Source organism: Dasypus novemcinctus, chromosome 26, assembly GCF_030445035.2.
Source record: "Dasypus novemcinctus isolate mDasNov1 chromosome 26, mDasNov1.1.hap2, whole genome shotgun sequence".
NCBI lineage: Eukaryota > Metazoa > Chordata > Mammalia > Cingulata > Dasypodidae > Dasypus > Dasypus novemcinctus.
Window position 1 is genome coordinate 32,021,168 of NC_080698.1, and position 20,145 is coordinate 32,041,312.

General features: G+C 35.5%; 1 pseudogene; it reads left to right on the forward strand.

The window, feature by feature from the left end:
- Positions 1-13,571: 13,571 nt before the first annotated feature.
- Positions 13,572-20,145, forward strand: part of LOC101445968 (uncharacterized) — a 45,268-nt pseudogene continuing 38,694 nt past the window's right edge.

Here is a 20,145-nt window from a genome sequence, read left to right on the forward strand (position 1 = left end):
CAACCATTGGGCCAAAGTCCGTTTCCCTGTTTTTTTTTTTTTAAAGCAGCCATGATAAAAATGCTTCAAAGAACAATGAACATATTTGAAAGAAATGAAAAGATAGAAAAATCTCGTAAAAAATTCAAATCTCAGCAAATAAATATAAGGTATAGAGAAGAATCAAATGGAATTTTAACTGAAAATACAATAATTGAAATTTAAAAACCCAATGAATAGGCTCAACACTCGAATGAAGGGGACATAAAAAGGATCAGTGACCTGGATGGTAGAACAATTGTAATTACCCCATCTGAACAACAGACAGAAAATACACGAAATAGAAAGTTGTCAAAGCCTCAAGAAACTGTGAGACTATAACAAAAGATCTAATACTCAAGTCCTCAGAATCTTAGAAGGAGAAGAGAAAGAGGGCAATGTTGAAAAAGAACTCAAAGAAATAAGGACTCAATTTCTCAATATGATAAAAGACATGAACCTTTAGACAAGAAGCTGAGGAATCCCCAAACTTCTGAAAACTAAATAGAAAGAAAAGAAAACACTTTGAAAGCATTGTGAGAGAAATGACACTTTATCTATTGGGAAAAGGCAATTTGAATGACAGTGGATTTCTCATCAGAAACCATGAAGGCTAGAAGGAAGTAGTACCACATTTTTGAAATGTTAAAAGAACAGTCAAGCCAGGATCCTATTCCAGCAAAAATAGTCTACAGGAATGAAGGATAAATCAAAATATTCTTAGATGAAGGAAAATTATGAGAATTTGTTGTCAGCACTAAACCTAGAAGAATGACTAAAGAAATTCTCTAAACATAAAAGGAGGAAAGACTAAAAGAATCAAACTTGGAACATCATGGGGGAAGAAAGAGCACACAGTAAGCAAAAATATGGTTAAATACAATAGGCTTTCCTTCTCGTCTTGAATTTTTAAAATTATATTTGACATTCAAAGCAAAAATTATAAACCGTGTTTAATGTGATTCTAAATGTACTTAGAGGAAATATTTAAGACAATTGTATTGTAAACAAGGGAGAGGAAGGGAGATAAGATTTCTATGCTTTCCTCAAACAAGTAAAATAATAATACCAGTAGACCATGATAATTTATGTGTATATAATTTAGTATCTAGAGCAACCACTAAAAGAGCTATACAAAGAGATACAAAAACACTATACAGAACCTCTCAACAAAGAAAGGTCAAGGACCAGATGGCGTCACTGCTGAATTCTCCCAAAGAGTTAAAGAGGAGTTAGCACCAATCCATCTCAAACTGTTCCAAAATATTTAAGAGGAGGGAATTCTTACTAATTCATTCTATAAGTTTAGCATTACTCCGATACCAAAGGTGAGAAAGGCATCACAAGAAATGAAAACTACAGATCAAGTCCTCTTGTGTATATAGATGCAAAAATTCTCAACAAAATACTAGCAAATCAAATCCAACAATGTATTAAAGGGATTATACACTATGACAAAATGAGATTTGTCCCAGGAATGCAAACATGATTCAACATAAGAAACTCAATCCATGTAATATACATTAATAGAATGAAGGGGAAAACCACATGATAATCTCAATTGACTCAGAAAAGGGATTTGACAAAAACCCTACACATTTTCATGAAGAAAACAATCAGAAAAATAGGAATAGAAGGTAATTTCTTTGACAAAATAAAGGGCATATATGTAAAACTCACAGTTCTCATTATATTCAATAATGAAAGAATGGAGGCTTTTGCCTTGAGGTCTGGAACAAGACAAGCATGTCTGCTTTCCCCAATGCTATTCAACATTGTACTGAATGTGCTAGCCAGAGAAGTTAGACAAGAAAAAGAAATATAAGGCATCCAGTTTGGAAAGGAAGAAGTCAAACTATCCCTATTCTCAGATGACATGATTGTTTATATATAAAATCACAAAGAATCCAGAAGAAAACTACTAAAGCTAATAAATCCAGCAAAGTTGCAGGCTGAAAGCTTAATGTCAGTTATGTTTCTATACAGCAGCAAAGAGAAATGGAAATTTAAAACATAGTTCCATTCACAATAAAATCTAAAAGATTGAAATAACTAGGAATAAACTTAACCAAGGATGTGAAAGGCTTGTACACTGAAAGCTGTAAAGCATTCTGAAGAAAATGAATACACGGCAGGTGTTGTGTGTTCTTGGGTAAGAAGATAATATTGCTAAGATGTCAATACTAATCAAAGTGATCTACAGATTCAGTGCAATCTTTATCAAAATCCAACAGCCATTTTTGCAGAAATGGAAAAGCAGACCCTTAAATTCATATGGAATTGCAAGGGGCCCCAAATAGCTAAACAAATATTGACAAATTAGAGCCAAGTTGGAGGTCTCTTACTTCCTGATTTGAAAAGTTAATATGAAGCCACAATAATAAAAACAATGTGGTACTGGCATATGGATGGAAAAATAGATCAATAGAATACAATTTGGATTTCAGAAATAAACACATACATCTATGGCCAACTGATTTCCAAAAATGAAAATGTACTAAGTGCATTGGTGAAAGAACAGTCCATTCAACAAATGGTCCTGGGAAAATTAGATGTCCACTTGCAAAAGAATGAAGTTGGGACTCCTACCATTAGGATATATAAAAATTAACTCTGTGAAACTGAAAAGGCAACCTATAAAATGGGAGAAAATAATTGCTAACCATATAGTTGAAAAGGATTTAAAATTCACAATATATAAAAACTGATATAAACCAATAACAAAAAAGGTAAATAATCTAATTACAAAATGGGAAAGGATCCATATAGTAATTTCTCTAAAGCAGATATACAAATGTCCAATATCCACATGAAAAGTTCTCAATATCATTGATCATCAGGAAAATATAAATGAAATCCATAGAGATACCGCTTAATGTCCACTGGATGGCTATTATTAAAACACACACACACAAAACAGAAACAGAAAGTAACAAATATTGGCCAGGATGTGGAGAAATTAGAATCCTCATACATTGTACACATACAGATTGAAAGAAAAAGGGTAGTAAAACATATACAAACATTAATCAGAGAAATGCAGGAGTGCTTGATTAAGTAGACTTTAGCAGGACCTTATGTAATGATAAAAAAGAGTCAATCCATCAAGAAGAAACTAAAATGTGTAAGAATTAAATAACATACCTGCAAAACATATGAAACCTGATAGAACTGAAAAGAGAAATATACCAATTCAAAATTGAAATATACCAACTATCTCTCAACAATTGATGGAACAACTAGGCAGAAAAAATCAGCAAGGATATTGAAGAGCTGAATACCACTATCAACCAAAGTGATCTAATTAGAACCCTCCACCCAATAAGGGCAGAATACATGCTTTTTTCAAAGTACACATGGAACACTCAGCAAGATAGACCAGATACTGAGTAATGAAACAAATCTCAAAATTTTAAAATAATTGCAGTAATACACTGTGTCTTCTGACCATAATGGAATCAAACTAGAAAGAGATAAAAGAAAAATAACAGGAAAATATCCAAATAGTTGGAAACTAAACAACACAAATGTAAATAATCCTGGGTCAAAGAAGAAATATCAGAGAAAATTTAGAAATATATCAAACTGAATAAAAATGAAAATACAACTTATCGAAACTTGGGACAGAGCTAAAGGGACAGCTTTAAAAGCTAAAATTTGTGGGACACAGGGCACAGAGGGAAATTAATAACACCAAAATGAATGAAAAAAAAGTCTCAAATCAATAATCTAAGCTCAGCTCAAGAACCAAGAAAAAGAAGGACAAAATAAACACAAAACAGAAAGAAAGAAATAGTAAAGTGTAGAAATCAATGAAATTAAAAACACAAAAACAATAGAGTAAATTAATGAGCAAAGAGCTGGCTCTTTGAAAAGATTGATAATTTTCTTTTTTTTTTTTTTACTTTTTATGCAGTGTTTTTTTTTTAAAAAAAAAGATAGATTTATTTATTTATTTTTCTCCCCTTCCTCCCTCTTCCAGTTTTCTGCTCTCTCTGTCCATTTGCTGTGTGTTATTCTGTGACTGTTCCTATCCTTATCAGCAGCACCAGGGAGTCATGTTTCTTTTTGTTGTGTCATCTTGTTGCGTCAGCTCTCCGTGTGTGCAGGGCCATTCCTGGGCAGGCTGTACCTTCTTTCGTGCTGGGTGGCTCTCCTTATGGGGCGCACTCCTTGCGCGTGGGGCTCCCCTACGTGGGGACACCCCAGTGTGGCATGGCACTCCTTGCGCACATCAATACTGCACATGGACCAGCTCCACACAAGTCAAGGAGGCCTGGGGTTTGAACCATGGACCTCCCATGTGGTAAGTGGACGCCCAATCCATTGGGCCAAGTCTGCTTCCCAAGATTGATAATATTGATAAATCTCTAGCAAGATAGCACAAGAGAAAAGAAGGCACAAGGTGTGCATGTTATTAACATCAGGAATTAAACAGGATATCACCACAGACCTTGCAGACATCAAAAGGACAATAAAAGAACACTACAGATAACTTTAGACACACAAATTTTATAATTTATATGAAATAGACCAACTCACACTATATCACAACACACACTATATGAAATAGAATATTCAATCATCCTATAACTATTAAATGATCGTATTTATAATTTAAAACCTCCCAAGAAAGAATTCTCCAGACCTATAATGATTTCACTGGAGAATTCTACCAGTCATTTAAAGAGTTAATACCAATTCTGAAGAATCTTTTCCAGAAAATAGAAGAGGAGGGAACATTTTCCAATTCACTTTATGACACTGATATTACCCTGCTACCAAAAGCAGAAAAAGACAGTACAAAACATAAAAATAAAACTACAGACCAATATCCTTCATGTACAGAGACACAATGCTAGGAAAGATATCAGAGAAAATCTAAATACATAGAGAGACATCCTCCATGTATTGGGAGACTCAACAGAGTAAAGGTGTCAATTCTCACCAAATTGAAAAACAGTTTTTGAGCAATTCTGTCAAAAGCCAAGGGAGTTATTTTGTAGCTATAGAAAAGAGTATTTTAACACTGACATCAAAAGTCAAAAGAACTAGGATAGCTTAAAACAATTTTGAAATAGAAGATTAATTCTACCCAATTTCAACATAGGAATAGCTGCAATTACCAAGACTGTGTGTCATTGGTGGAGAAATAGATACATAAATAAATAGAAAAGAAGAGAGAACCAAAAAATAGACCCACCAAATATATACTACTGATTTTTTGACAAAGGTGCAAAAACCACTCAATTGAAAAGAGTGAGCTTTTTTAACAAATGGTACTGGAGTAATTGGACATTCATACTCAAAAAAAAATAAAAAAAATAAAAACTTGATCTAAATCTCACACCTTATAAAAAATTACCTCAAAATGAATCACGGACTTCAATGTAAAATATGCATCTAAGGCTACACAAAGAGTTCTTAGGATTGAACGAAGAAGCAAATGCATGATTCATTAAATGAAAAACTGATACATTGAACCTCATCAAAATTAAATTTTTTCCTTTGTGAAAAAGTCAATTAAAAGGATGGAAAGATAAGAAACAGAAAATATTTGCAAATTGCACATCTGACAAAGGACTAGCTTCTAGAATATACAAAGAATTATCAAAACTTAGTATAAAAACAGTTCAATTAGAAAACAGACAAAAGAATGAACATTTCACTGAAGAGGATATACAGATGACAAATAATCATGTGAAATGATATTCACTAGGCATTAGGAAAATGCAAAATAAATTAACAATGAGCTTTTACTACACATTTATCAAAGTGGGTAAAATAAAAAATACCAACAACTGAAGATGCCTGTGAAGATGGAGAGAAACTGGATCAATCATATGTTGCTGGTAGGTATAGAAAACAGTTTGCCAGTTTCTTAAACTGAGCATGCAATTACCATAAGACTCAAGAAATGAACTTTTGGATATTTTCCTAGAGAAATGGAAACAGATTAACATGAAAACTGTACATGAATGTTTAAAGCAGGTTTATTTGCAATAGCCAAAAACTGAAAACAAACTAGATGTTTTTCAATGGATGAATGGTTAAATAATCTGCAGTACATCTGTACCATGGAATGCTCCTCAGCAGTACAAAGCAACAACTGAATGAATCTCCAGAGATTTATAAGTGGAAAAAAAAAACTATTTTAAAAGGGTACTTGTTGCTTGAGTCCACTGATAAAACATTCTGGAAATGATAAAATTATAGAAATGGAAAACAGATTAGTGGCTGGATGTCTGGGGTTAAGGAGGAGGTGAGAGCAGAAGAAAGGTGGACCTGGCTGTAAAAGGGCAACACAGGGAATCCTTATGATGATGGAAATTATCTCTATCTTGGCTGTATCAATGTACTTATCACAGTTGTGATATTGTACTATAGTTTCTGCAGGATGTTACCATTGGGGGAAGCTGGGTAAAGCTACATGTGCTCTCTCTATATAGGTCTTATAACTGAAGGTGAATCTACAATTATCTCAAAATAAAGAGCTTAATTTTTAAAATGAATGGAAGTAAATACTCATACTCAAAAGTCAAGAAAATAGAGTTTTTGATGAAAAAAATCAAAGATGATACCAAATGAATGTGAAATTGAAAATTGTATGAAGAAAGTCAGAAATAGATTGGAAATAATTTAAAACAATAAAATGTAATAATAGAGTTAAAATAATCAGCAGAAGCAATAAATAGAATAAAAATTTCATTAAGTAACGCCATTGACGTGGAGAATCATGAGGAAAATTGCAGTAGCCATGAGAACACACCTTATAGACCTCCAATTCCTAGGAGCTTAATTAACCAGAAGTCCCACTTGCTGCACTCTGAAATCCACTGTTGTGCACGTGAGGCTATGCTTTCCACATGCTGCTTCTCGCCAATGACTTGGCATGGCAGAAAGATACAGGACTCTTCTGAGACTTAATTTTGGCTTGAGGATGCCCCAACAGCCTTATCAAAACTTGTTTGGACTCTACACATTTTAGGAGTCTTCTACCCACCCTTCCTTCACTCTCTTCTTCCCTGGAGGTCAGGCTGGCCTCATGATCTGATTGCTTTCCCCACTGTTGGGAATTGAATCATGACCCCCACAAAAGGCATCTTCAGGCCCCAATCCTTGGTTCTGGGATTGTGAACTCAATCATAAATAGGACCTTTGAAGAAAGTGTTAGTTGAGGTGTGTCCAAACTGAAGGAGGGTGGGCCTTAATCTAATATTGCTAAAGTTCTTATAAGCAAAGGAGATTGGGCACACAAAATAAGAGAAGTTATAGGAACAGTCAGAAGCTGGAAGTCAGTGGACCTGGAAGAGAAAGAAGACAACACATGTGCATTGCTACGTGATAGAAAAGACAAGGAGGGGAAGTGGCTGTGGCTCAATGAGCTGGGTTCCCATCTACCATATGGGAGGCCGGGGGGCCTCCTTGTGAAGGCAGGCTCACCCACACTCTGCAAGTGCAGCCCAGCCCACGGACGCCTCAGAGAGCCGACTCAGCAAGGTGACGTGAAGCAACAAAGGGAGACAAGCAAAAAAAAACCACAGAAGAGCATGCAGCAAATGGACATAGAGAGCAGACAGCAAACAAGCCGCAAGGGGGGGAGGGGGAATAAAAATAAATAAATACAGACACAGAAGAATGCACAGCAAATGGACACAGAGAGCAGACAGCATGCAAAAAGCCACAAGGGGGATGGGGAATTATAAAAAAAAAAAAAAAGACAAGGAACCCCAAAGATTGCCGGCCAGCCAAAAGATATTGACCCCAGGAGGAAGCCAGCTTTCTAGCCCTGAAACCATGAGCCAGTAAATTCCTGTTGTGAAGACAGCTAATTATATGGATTTGTTTTACAGCTGGGAAACTTAAACACCACCCTTGTCTTGCCCCCTCCTCATATTCTCTCACTCTGAAAAAAATCCTTGGATTTTTCAAATCAAGTTTTGTGCTTCTGCTTCTTGGAGGATCCAAACTAGCACAAAGACCTACCAGTACTCCAAGGTCCTAAGTGAGTAAAGGGCTAACGTAAAACAAGAGGCTATGATAAGAGATAAATTGACATTTTATACTTGAAAATAAGTCACTTATCCCAATGCAAAGAATACTAGCAGCCACATGCCTATCTGTTAGGCAGGAGACCTAAGGTTTCTTTTATGAATCAGAAAATCAGAAAAAAAAATTTTTGTAATAAAAACGTTGCTTTTATTTAGTTTGATATGTTTCTATACAGAATACAGAAAACACATCTTAAAATCATATAGGGGAGCTAGTGTAACTCAGTGATTTGAGCACCTGCTTCCCATGTATGTGGTCCTGAGTTCAATCCCCAGTACCTCATTTAAAAAAAAGTCATATAGGAGGAAATAAACACATGTCAGTGGATGGTGAATACCTGAATGTGAAATTGGGTCTCCATGGCACAAAGTCCAGTATGTGAAAAGTTTTACATACTGATATTGGAGGTCTAGTTAGGAATATGGCATTCCTTACCAACCAGTAAAACACTCTGCTGAGCTTATAACCAGCTTCTGATAATTCATTCTTTTTTTTTTAAGATTTATTTATTTTTATTTATTTCTCTCCCTACGCCCCCTCCCTCCACTGCCCCCAGTTGTCTGCTCTCTGTGTCCATTCACTGTGTGTTCTTCTGTGACCACTTCTGTTCTTATCAGTGGCACTGGGAATCTGTGTTTCTTTTTGTTGCATCATCTTGCTGCGTCAGCTCTCCATGTGTGCAGCGCCATTCTTGGGCAGGCTGCACTTTCTTTCACACTGGGAGGCTCTCCTTACGGGATGCACGCCTTGCACGTGGGGCTCCCCTACACGGGGGACACCCTTGCATGACAGGGCACTCCTTGTGTGAATCAGCACTGCGCATGGGCCAGCTCCACACAGGTCAAGGAGGCCCATGGTTTGAACTGCGGACCTCCCATGTGGTAGGCGGATGCCCTATCCATTGGGCCAAGTCCGCTTCCCTGAAAATTCATTCTTAAATGCAAATGTACCTAGGATCTCCAGCTATTGAGGAAGTCTCCAACAAAAATGAGAAGATATTAAAATGATTAAATGTAAAGACTCAATACAGATAAAGTAGGAACCAGAAAGGAAACAAAAAAAAACTTTTAAAAAAGAATTAGAATCCCCAGGGATATCCATGACATTATTTCCATTAGAAAGGGATGTTATTTTAAAAATAAATGACCAAAGATCAAAAAAGAGCTCTTGGATATGAAAAGAAAAATGCTTGCAAAAAATCAATTTTAAAAATGGGAAGATGAAGTCAAGAAAATCTCCTAGAAAGTAAAACGAAACACCAAGGAAATGGATAGTGAGACCAAAAATTTTTAAGATTGATTTTTTTTTAAAAAGCTGTTAAAAGAAAAAGGAAAGAAAAATAAGGACAAAAATTATTAAATAAATAACAAACTGATTTTTCCAGAACTGACAGACTACAGATTTTAGTCTACAGATTAAAAGTACCATTGGAGTGCTCAGCATAAGAAATGGGGCAGGGGTGTGAGGGGTGGGCACACCAAGGCACATATTTATCAGACCCAGCCAATCTTCACATCTTTCATATGAAACGGTAGCATCGATTTCATTTTATTAATGTTATTTTTTTAAAAAGCAACCAGTTTTATTGATGCATATTAGTAAAGCATACAGTTTATCCAAGGTGTACAATCAGCAGTATTTGATATAATAACATAGTTGTGCATTCATCACTTTGGGATTATTAAAGCATTTTCATTATTTCAGTAACAATAATAAATGAAAAACAGACAAGGAAATTCCTCACCTCAGTCTCTGTTTTCCCTGCTGTTCATAGCTGCTATTTCTGGCTATTCTTGCACAATTATTTATTTGTTTATTAAGCAGTTTTATTGAAATATATTCACATACCAGATGGTGTATACAAAGTATATAATCAATGTTTATTTTTTCCTTTTTTTATTGTCTTTTTTTAAAAAGAGATAAATAGATTGTACAAAACGTTTCATGGAAAAACGTAAGAGGTTCCCACATATTCCACTCTCTTCCCCCACACATCAACATCCCCTTTCATCAGTAAGGTACATTCATTGCTTTTGGTGAATACATGGTGAGCACCGCCACACCACATGCACCATAGTTTACATTGTAGTTTACACTCTCCCCCTAGTCCATCCAGTGGGTTATGGCAGGATATATAATGTCCTGCTTCTGTCCCTGCAATATCTTTCAGGACAACTCCCAGTCCCAAAACTGCCCCGTATCACACCTCTTCCTCCCTCTCCCTCCCCACAGCAACTCCTGTGGAAACCATCTCCACATCAATGATACAACTTCTTCCATTGCTAGAGTCACCACAGTTCTATAGTAGAATACCATGTTATTAATGGTTAAAATATTCCAATCCGAGATAACCTGCTAAAAATGGAGAACTACAGGATACAGGGAATGGTCTCTTCAGATGCATAGATGATGAATACTCCTCAAATTATCTATCTAAAATTTATATATTTTTTCTTTTTAATTCAATGATATGATTTGGGCTATCTTGAGTATTACTGAAGCTAAAGGTATTATAAAGACCTCACTTACCTAAGGAGCTTTAGATAACAATATCTCCTATTCAGAGCACACTTACAAACCTAAAAATTAAAAAGAGAGTTTTAGGTTAATCCAAAATATACTGATAATAACTGGCATTGCTTTATGAGAGTATTTATAAATCACATTCATAACCACAATTTCATTTATTGCCTCAACAACCTTTTGAATTATGTGCTCATGTTTTCTTATTACAGTTGATTTATAATGATTACATGTTTTCAGAAAACTCAATAGAAAAGAATTCAATAAACCAGAAGTGACAAAAAGACATACATTTTTATAATCCATTAAAAATAATTCGTCAATGTTCATCAATGGGACTAGCTCTGAACTGATTTGTCCCTTATGTTTTTATGAACTGAAATTAATAATGTGAAATTAAAAGCCCAACAGTAATGATTCAATCAGTAACAATAAGGAAAGCAGATACTATTTTTATCCAAAGTTTCCGAAGAAGTAAAGTTTTTCCTTTAAACACAAAGACTTTTTTACAATATACATTGTTTTTATGGATTGCAGAATAGTACCCATTCTTATTTTAGAAAACTTGGAAGTTATCACACAAAAGGATATAAAATCACCCACAACCCCAAATCCAAAAATAACAACTATGAAGATTCTGGTATATATTTTTCCAGTGTTTTTTCTTTGCTTACATAACAAAATCATTAAATCATACATATTTAACCAACTTAATAAATTCAAACATGCTAATAAAATGTGTTATACACTAACCTGCCCAAATAAAGAGATAATTTAATATATTTTATTTTATTTTATTTTTTTAAAAGATTTATTTATTTATTTAATTCCCTCCCCTCCCCTGGTTGTCTGTTCTTGGTGTCTATTTTCTGCGTCTTGTTTCTTTGTCCGCTTCTGTTGTCGTCAGCGGCACGGGAAGTGTGGGCAGCGCCATTCCTGGGCAGGCTGCTCTTTCTTTTCACGCTGGGCGGCTTTCCTCACGGGCGCACTCCTTGCGCGTGGGGCTCCCCTACACGGGGACACCCCTGCCTGGCAGGGCACTCCTTGCGCGCATCAGCACTGCACATGGGCCAGCTGCACACGGGTCAAGGAGGCCCGGGGTTTGAACCGCGGACCTCCCATGTGGTAGACGGACGCCCTAACCACTGGGCCAAAGTCCGTTTCCCAATTTAATATATTTTAAACACTCCTTGATCATCTCGGGTCTTGATTATAAGCCCCAATTGTTGTTCAATGACAGTCTTAAACATCTCTTAAGATCTGCTGAGAGATGTCGGCTCCCTGCTCCAGTCCTCCATGCTTCCTCACTACTCTAACTTAAAAAATATCTGTTCATTATTTTCATTAATCTTCCTCAACACTAGAGGAACAACTGAGTTAGAAGTTGGAATTGATGAGATACAAGTGCCTGAACAAGAACTTTTTAGAAATAATGTTTCTGTAACATTTTCAACTGCCTTTTCTGTTCTTTTATTTTTGTGAATTTGAAATAGAGTTGTTAATTTTAAAAATCTATCCATAATTCTGTTTTTTTATAGGTTGTTTTTTGATATATGAGCAGGAATTTAGTGGATATTTCTTTCTGTCATAAGAGTCCTAATCCCTGGTAATCTCTGAATGTTTGTAAATTTAATTCTCTAATTTCCCATGAGCTGGAAAACCACATAGGTAAATCAATTTATAATCATAATGACAACCCCACCAGAACAGTAATTATAGCTAGCATTTTTTGAGCACTTATTTCATTCCATGCAATTGCTGCTGTAAGGATTTTTAAAGCTCATAGAAACCAAGTGGGAAACTCAGGATTAGCAGAGGTTAAGTAATTTGCCCAAATTCACATCGTAAGAGACCTAATTTTGAAGTAGAATTGAAAGAGCCTGAAATCTGGAGAAGGAAAATGGCATTCTGAGATTTTAAACCTGAATGGTTGGTGAAATGGCTGGGCCATTAAGAACTAGGGATTTGTACCTTCAGTGGGTGGTATTTTAATTTGCTGGCTCTTATCACAGATACCAAAGAATGGATTGGCTTGACAGTAGGAATTTATCGACTCATGGTTTGGGAGGCTAGAAGGCTTGCTTCCTCCCAGGGTTCACAGTGTCTAAGCTGGCAGCAGTCCTTGAGCTCCTTGGCTTTCCTGTCACATGGTGATGACCTCTCCTTTCTCTTTCAGGTTATAATTGCCAGCTTCCTCTCCTTCCCATGGTTATTTTTTCCTACTATGTCTGAATTTCTTCTGCATATAAAGAATTCCAGTAATTCATTTTAAGGCCCAACCGCATTCAGATGGGCCACACCTTAACTAAAATAACATCTTCATGAGATCCTATTTACAATGGGTTCACACCCATAGCAATGAGGATCAAGATTAAGAACATGTGTAGAATGGGACACATAATTCAACCTACCACTGGAGGTGAGATGATTTTAGTACTGTAGAGAAATATATGTGTAAGGACATAGGCATGGCAGTAAACAACAGCAAATCAAAAGTCCCTTTACAATTCTGCTCAACCCTTCTGGTTATGTCAAGGAGAAAGTCTTAATTGGTGCTAGCATGTTTTCAATGCATTGCTAAAAGAAAGCAGACCTCAAATACAAAGTGTCAACAAGCAGAAAAATCTAGTTAGAATTTCCTAACATTTTGCTGTTATCATTTATTTGTAGGGTTAATGCCTAAGCATGAAAAGTGATCATGATTTTCCTTTTATGGATGTGATGTTTTTCTTTTAAATAAGCTTATTTAAATTTTAGAAGTTAAGTTACTTTAAAAATAGTAATAATAACATAGATGGTTGACAAATATAGCAGGAAAAACACAAAGGTGGCACATGAATGATGACATATGAAAATATGTGTCTAGTGGGAGAAAAAAATAATTTTAAAAGTTAGAGCATAATCCATTGAGGGAATATTATTTTCCGTGCCTAGAAAACTAGAGTGCACGGGATGATGAAATGTCCTAAATGAGAAGTATGGTGATTTTCACTCTTGACTGCAATTTGTTTGCTGTCCTAGTTCTCTTAGGTTTAAGTGCCGGAAGGTACGATATGTTCATAGTGTGCTGGAATCATTCAGTCCAGCTGGTGAGAGATAATTGTTAAATTTCCAGGAATTTTGCAAGTCCATTATTAAACACAGCCATTATTAAAAGTTAAACCAGGGGAGTGGATGTGTCTCAAGCAGTTGAGACCTGCTTTCCACATGGGAGGTTCTGGATTTAGTCCTGGTGCGTCCTAAAAACAAGAACGAAACAACAGACAACTGAGAGGAACAGATGTGAGTGACTCAGTTGAACACCAGCTTCCTGTATAAGAGGTCCTGGGTTCAATCCCTGGCCCCTGTACCATTAAAAAAAAACACAACAATACAAACTTACAATTAAATAAATTACATGAAAAGCAAAGGTAATAAATTCTCAAAACATCACTTCCTAGGTATTTTACTACATTTTATTTGTTCTCTTTCCAGGTTTTTGGATGTATTGTACCTGTAAGGTAGAAATGCTATATAATGGAGTGCTAATGTGCATCTCTTTCCAGCTCTATGTTCAGTGACTTCATGTTGATAGTTTGAAATTGACCATGGTGGAAGTGTTTGCACTATTGAAATAGACAAAAACGATGAATCGGGGCTTTTTCCCTGCAGAGAACTAATTGTCAAACATTTACCAGCATACCGCTAGATATAGAGTAAGGTAGGAAGAAATGAACTTCTATGTCTCTAGCAGTGTGATGCTTCTAGTTGTTGGTAGTGGAAGGCCTCTTTGGAAATGAATAGATGGTAAGTATCTGAGAACTCATTGGCCAGAGACAGGCAGGTAGGAGTCGTCACTCATGTTATAACTGCGCATTCTGTGGATGAGAAACTCCACCTCCTGTCTCCTAAATAAGGATAAAGACTATATCTTCTAAATATTTTTTCTCATGAAAAAAATGAAATGAACTTACTTTTGTTTTTATTAATACTTTTTAGTTAAAATGTGTTTATTTAAATAATTTCTTGGCAAGAAGTAGTATTCAAAAGTTTGGGTACTTCTTCAATGATAGGAACTTATTCTCAAAATCCGTTAAATGTAAACGAAGCCAAAGTAAAGAGTGATGAAAATGTCAGTTGTTGTAACAGAATTTATGGCTTTGGTTTTAATACTAGGAGTGTTTTGAAAATATCTTGTCTCTTATCTTGTGCACACAGTGGCTCTTATTCAGCTGAGAGAGAGGTTAAGTGAGAAATGAGTTGGCTCACCAAGGATACATTTGTTCCACCCACCCCCAGCCCCCAACACACATATACATTCACATTCACACACTCTGATGTTAAGTTGATTTGAAAAAATATCAGGCAACATCATCATCAATTTCTCCTTTGCAAAAGTGATTATTCTTGCTTGACTGCCCTCTGCTGGAATTCCTGAAACATACACTTTGCCTCTACTTACAGGGACAAGTTGTAGGTGGTATGTAACTTAATAATGTGAGCAATCTTTTCAAGGGGTATTATGTGCAGAAGCCCAGGTATGCAAGATTAGAAATAAAACTGAGTTAAGCATTAAATGCAGTGGTCAAGTGTTGATTTAATTAGCCGTGAAAAATAGCCAGGTTTTGAATGGATCAAAGAAAACAATTATACATAATGGGTGAACTGAAAACAATTGACTATTACTGAAAGAGAGGAATGCTTTAATTAAACTAAGAGATATACCTAATGTTAAATGAAGTGGTTACAAAAGCTGTACAAAAAAAGCTGCTTAACTGCTGAGTATAATATGAGAGATAAGAAGGAGTGTTTAAATGTACCTAATAAAAAAATGCAACCTTATTAAAATTGTATTACTATTATTTAAAACTGTAGTGAACCTTTTTGCTGTTCTGCAAGCTAAGCCACCACATTTAAGAATATTCATTTACTTGTTTAAAAATATTTCAGTTTCTCATTTATTGTTAATTCTGATAAAGAGATACTGCTTTCGTCTACTTAAGATTGCATTTCTTGAGTTATTTAGAGAAAATTGTTTTAAAGAGAATAATGATTGTGGCATATCTGATCTTATAGGGTACTGATTTAACATATACTTATCGCTATCTTTGTAAGGCTCTGTGGAGTTAGAAGAATAGAGATCAACTGTCAAATAGGCTGCATTGGAGGTAGATCGGGGCTTTGGGGCTAATATTTGACCATTATTCTTCTGAGGAATTTATATGAGCTAGTAAACTGAACAGACTGCCATCAGTGCATTTTCTATTCAGAGTCTGAACCTTTATTTCCTTCACTATATTCCTTTCATGTTGTCTTCAATGTAAGAAATGAACAAGGCAATTGAGAGGAAGGGAGGGTGGAAGATGAAAAAAAGCGAAAGACTTAATGGAAAGGAAAAAAGCAAAAGGCATCCTTTCTCTTCTCACACCAATTTGTTTCATTCTTGTCCCTCATATGGACGAGACTCTGTAACATTAAACTTGAAAAAGTCAGGTTTTCCAAGTTTAAGGCATGGAATTTGCATTGTTGAACGTTACTACTAAAGTGCACAATAAGGACAGGACCTTTTGAGAAACAATGCTAATTAAGTGGTTATGGATGTTAATTCTTTTGTCATAAAAGCTGATAACTATACAGCGAAGTCATTTTACCTATTGTAAAAATGACAGTTATATACTTTAAACCGAGGCACCAGAGGGAAGTAAGGCGATTATAGAAATTTCTTCACTTCCCCAGACTAAATGCACTCTCTTCCGTGCCCCCGCCCACCCAAGCAATCTCACGTCTTGCATGTTTCTGATATTAATTTGAAAGGGAAGTCTGAGAGCAGAGTAGGATGATAGAAATGGAATTTGACTTCACTTTTTGAGTGTCATAAGACGAACATTTCTCAGAGTAAGATATGATAAAATCCCACAGAATAAATGGAAAAGAAAATCCAGATTTTGGGTGGAAAACTATACATGTGAAGCTTTTCTGGAATTATATTCATATTTCAATGCAAGAATATAAATATATTACTTAACCTTAAGTCTTGCTATAAATGAAGCAAAAACTATTTTATTCAAAGGAGAAATATTAGTAGCATGTAAACATAATGAATAGCTGCAATGTATTGCACTTTAAAATATCCCCATTACTGTGCTAATCATTTTACCAGAATTATATCATTTAATTTTTTAAAAACCACAATTCTATGAGGTGGCTACTTAATTATCCCCATATTACAGATAAAAATCAGCAGATACTAAGTGCTAAGACTGTGGCTTTAACCCTGATCTTCCTGACTGAAAGGGCAAAGCTCTCAAAGACATAATGAAAACCCCATAGTCTCATGTGTCACTCTCCTGGCTGAAGAAAATAATAAGCAGAACACGCATGTGGGTAGGTGTTTGTGTGAAGGGAACGCTTGAATTCTTTTATTACGTTGGCTAGCTAAAAGCAAGCACATATGACATTTCTAGATTACCAATTTTCAAAGAATTAAAAGAAACAAAACACAATACTGAAACACTATGAAATAGAATTTTCATCCTTTTTGGATAAATTTCTGTTGTCTACGGGCCATCATCTTTGTTCACGTTTCCAGAAAACTATTCTGGGGAAAGGATCTGACAGACAGCCCGCGCCTAGAGCTGCACGCCCCTTTCCCCACTCCCGTCTCCCTGCAGCATCTGCATTGGGCATGAGCCCGGATCCATATTTACAAGACATATGTAGACACTTTCCCTTTCTTGGCAAATGCATAAATAGAATCCTAATGTCTACATGTAGGTACTATATAAATACAAAGTTGTGCATACTCTGTGGATGTCATGCATCATTTATCCATGTATTTTTAGCGTCACCAACACATTTACATATGCTGTCACGTTTCAAACTGCACCTCAATATAGTGCCTTTTTGAACATGAACTCGGCAGCAGGCAACATCATTCTTCTAACATCTTCACCACAAATGGAGATCAAAAAGCAAGAAAATAAATCCAAAAATAGAAGACAAATTTAAAATGGATAACATTTTAATATGCTCTGCAGATACCATAAAATTACCTAAAGCAGAAGACTGAATCTATGGTTTATAATGAGATTCATACAATCATTTCAATACATATATTATGCTAGGGTTTCCAAGATGAAAGTTTACAACTAAGCCCATTGTCTAGAGGGGAGCTATATATATATATATATATAAAATCATTTACAATTCTGGGTTAAATGCCTATAAGGTATGATAGGAAAAGGAGGATGGAATCTTCACCTGAATCTGGGTTGAGTTTTGGAGGACGAGTAGAAGTTTGGATTTTCTTTTGTATCAAGCATTAGAAAAGTTAAAAATCAGTTGACTTAACAGATCAAGTCCAAGATTAAGCATTATCAATTTGCTGCTTTAACAGATAAAGTCCAAGATGTTTGGATATTTTTTCGAAAGGGATCAGTCTTAAATTTCGGATAAGTAGAAGTGGACAATTGGCCTTTCCTTCCCTTACTGAGCCCTTCCATGTCTTTCTTTGAGCTTATATTGCTGTGTAGTGGGTATGTGGATATGGCAAATAAATGTAAGGAGTTCACATTTTATTAAATGAATATTTCATGGAATACTAAGTGTGAAACAGATAAAAGCAGAGAGCTACTCTGGTTGAAGGGAGGGATGGGGGAAAGATCACTTACATGGTATTTTTTTAAATCCTTGGACTTAAATAAAAATGTTGGTTTTTCAAAATCATTTCTCTGAATCCATGAATTGGTTTTTACCCATATATTATATCTAAAGAACCCTGACTTTATCCCAATATTTCCCTGCTCCATGGAATTTTGCAGACCCAGGAAAGATCGGTTGTCGGTCCTGAATCTCTTTTCTCCAACGGTTACTTCAGTAGCCAGTATTATCTGCCAAGTTCGACAGTGGTTTTCAATATATAGTGCCAGCAAGAAACACTCAGAAAGCATGTGAAATGCAGATTCTGGGACCCCATCTCCAGCAATATTGATCTGGATAGATCTAGGATGGAGCCCAGGTATCTCTATGGTTGGCAAGTACTACAGGTAATTCTGATGCAGTCATCTGTGAGAAACATGGTTTCAAGTGTAGAACACAGTGGGAATAAAGGGGATTGAAAACTAAAATAATAAATTGAAAGGAAAAGAGGAGTAGAAAAAAGAGAAAAGAAGAACATATGGTAATTGCAGAATGCCAACAAAAATTGTCTACAGGGACACGTGGTGAAATTGGTGCCAGTTTGCCTACCTCTGCTTTAGGAAAATAATTAAAAGCTACATATAAAGGTCCTTAGATATGCTTTTCCAAGTTACAAGCATTCAGTCAACCTGCATGCATCCCTCTGTGTGTCTCTCTCTCCCTACCTATTATATCTGTCTTTTGTAAAGAAAACTCTGCAAAGCTTTTAGTAGACACGTTCCAGAATTTTTGTACTTCATGGTCCTTTGTTAGATTTATTTTATGTAGTGGCAATCATAGAATATGTGTGTGTGTACATGCCAATTTGAATTCTGCTTTGTCTCACATTATTTCATAAAGCTTTTCTATATTATGTATCTTTTTATAGTACCTACATTACAAAGATATAAGGATTAAGAGATTTAGTGCCTGTAAAACATTAATAGATTCAATGGCACATAGTTTGTATTCAATAAGTTAGAGCATTGTTATATGCCCTTTTCCAAGTTTGGAATTATCTTCTTGTAGATGCCCAGAAGAAGAGTTACTGATCTATGGGTATGATCATTTTAAGGTGTTTATATAAGTTTGTTTTGATATTTGACATACTGCTTTTTTAAAAAGTCCAATTTACAATGCTGTTGCACTGTTTGAGAGTATCCATTTCACAGAACCTCATTAGCATGTGTAATTTATCATTTTTTAAAGATGATGTATTAAAATGCATTATTGCATTGTGTGCTTTTATATATGGGGAGAGAGAGAGAGAAAGAGAGAGAGAATTGTCTGTTTATGACCTACTCCCATTTATTGACATTTTATTATTTTCTTATTGTTTTACATACCCCATTTAATAAAGATATTAATCCTTTATCATAAAAGCTGCAAATATCTTTCTAGCTTATTTCTTTTCTATTTAGTTTGGCCATGGGCTTTCAAAAAATATAAATGCTTTTAATTTCTTGAGTCCCTATATTGATAATCTCTTCCCTTTTACCCCATTCCTTCCTAATATCTGCTATTTCTATCATTCATGCATTGCAGAGTGTACAACTTTTGCTTTGTTCTTTGCAGATAATCCCTGCATTTGTTTAGGTTTTCTTTTTACTGTTAAACTTATTCAGTGCCAACTAGTTTTGGGTGTTTTTTTGGGGGTTTTTTTTGCCATAGTTTCCCCAGTTATTTCTTTTTAGAGGAAGTTTGTCCCCTGGTAATTCCATTAATAAGGGCTTATAGAAAAATATTCTCTGCGTTCTTGAATTTTCAGCTGTATGTGTGTGTGTTTTAACAGCCTTATCCTTGCAGGACATCTTGGCAGGGTATAACATCTTTGGATCACATTAACTTACTTTAATATTTTGTGGGTGTTGCTTGACTCTCTTCTGGCATTAAAAA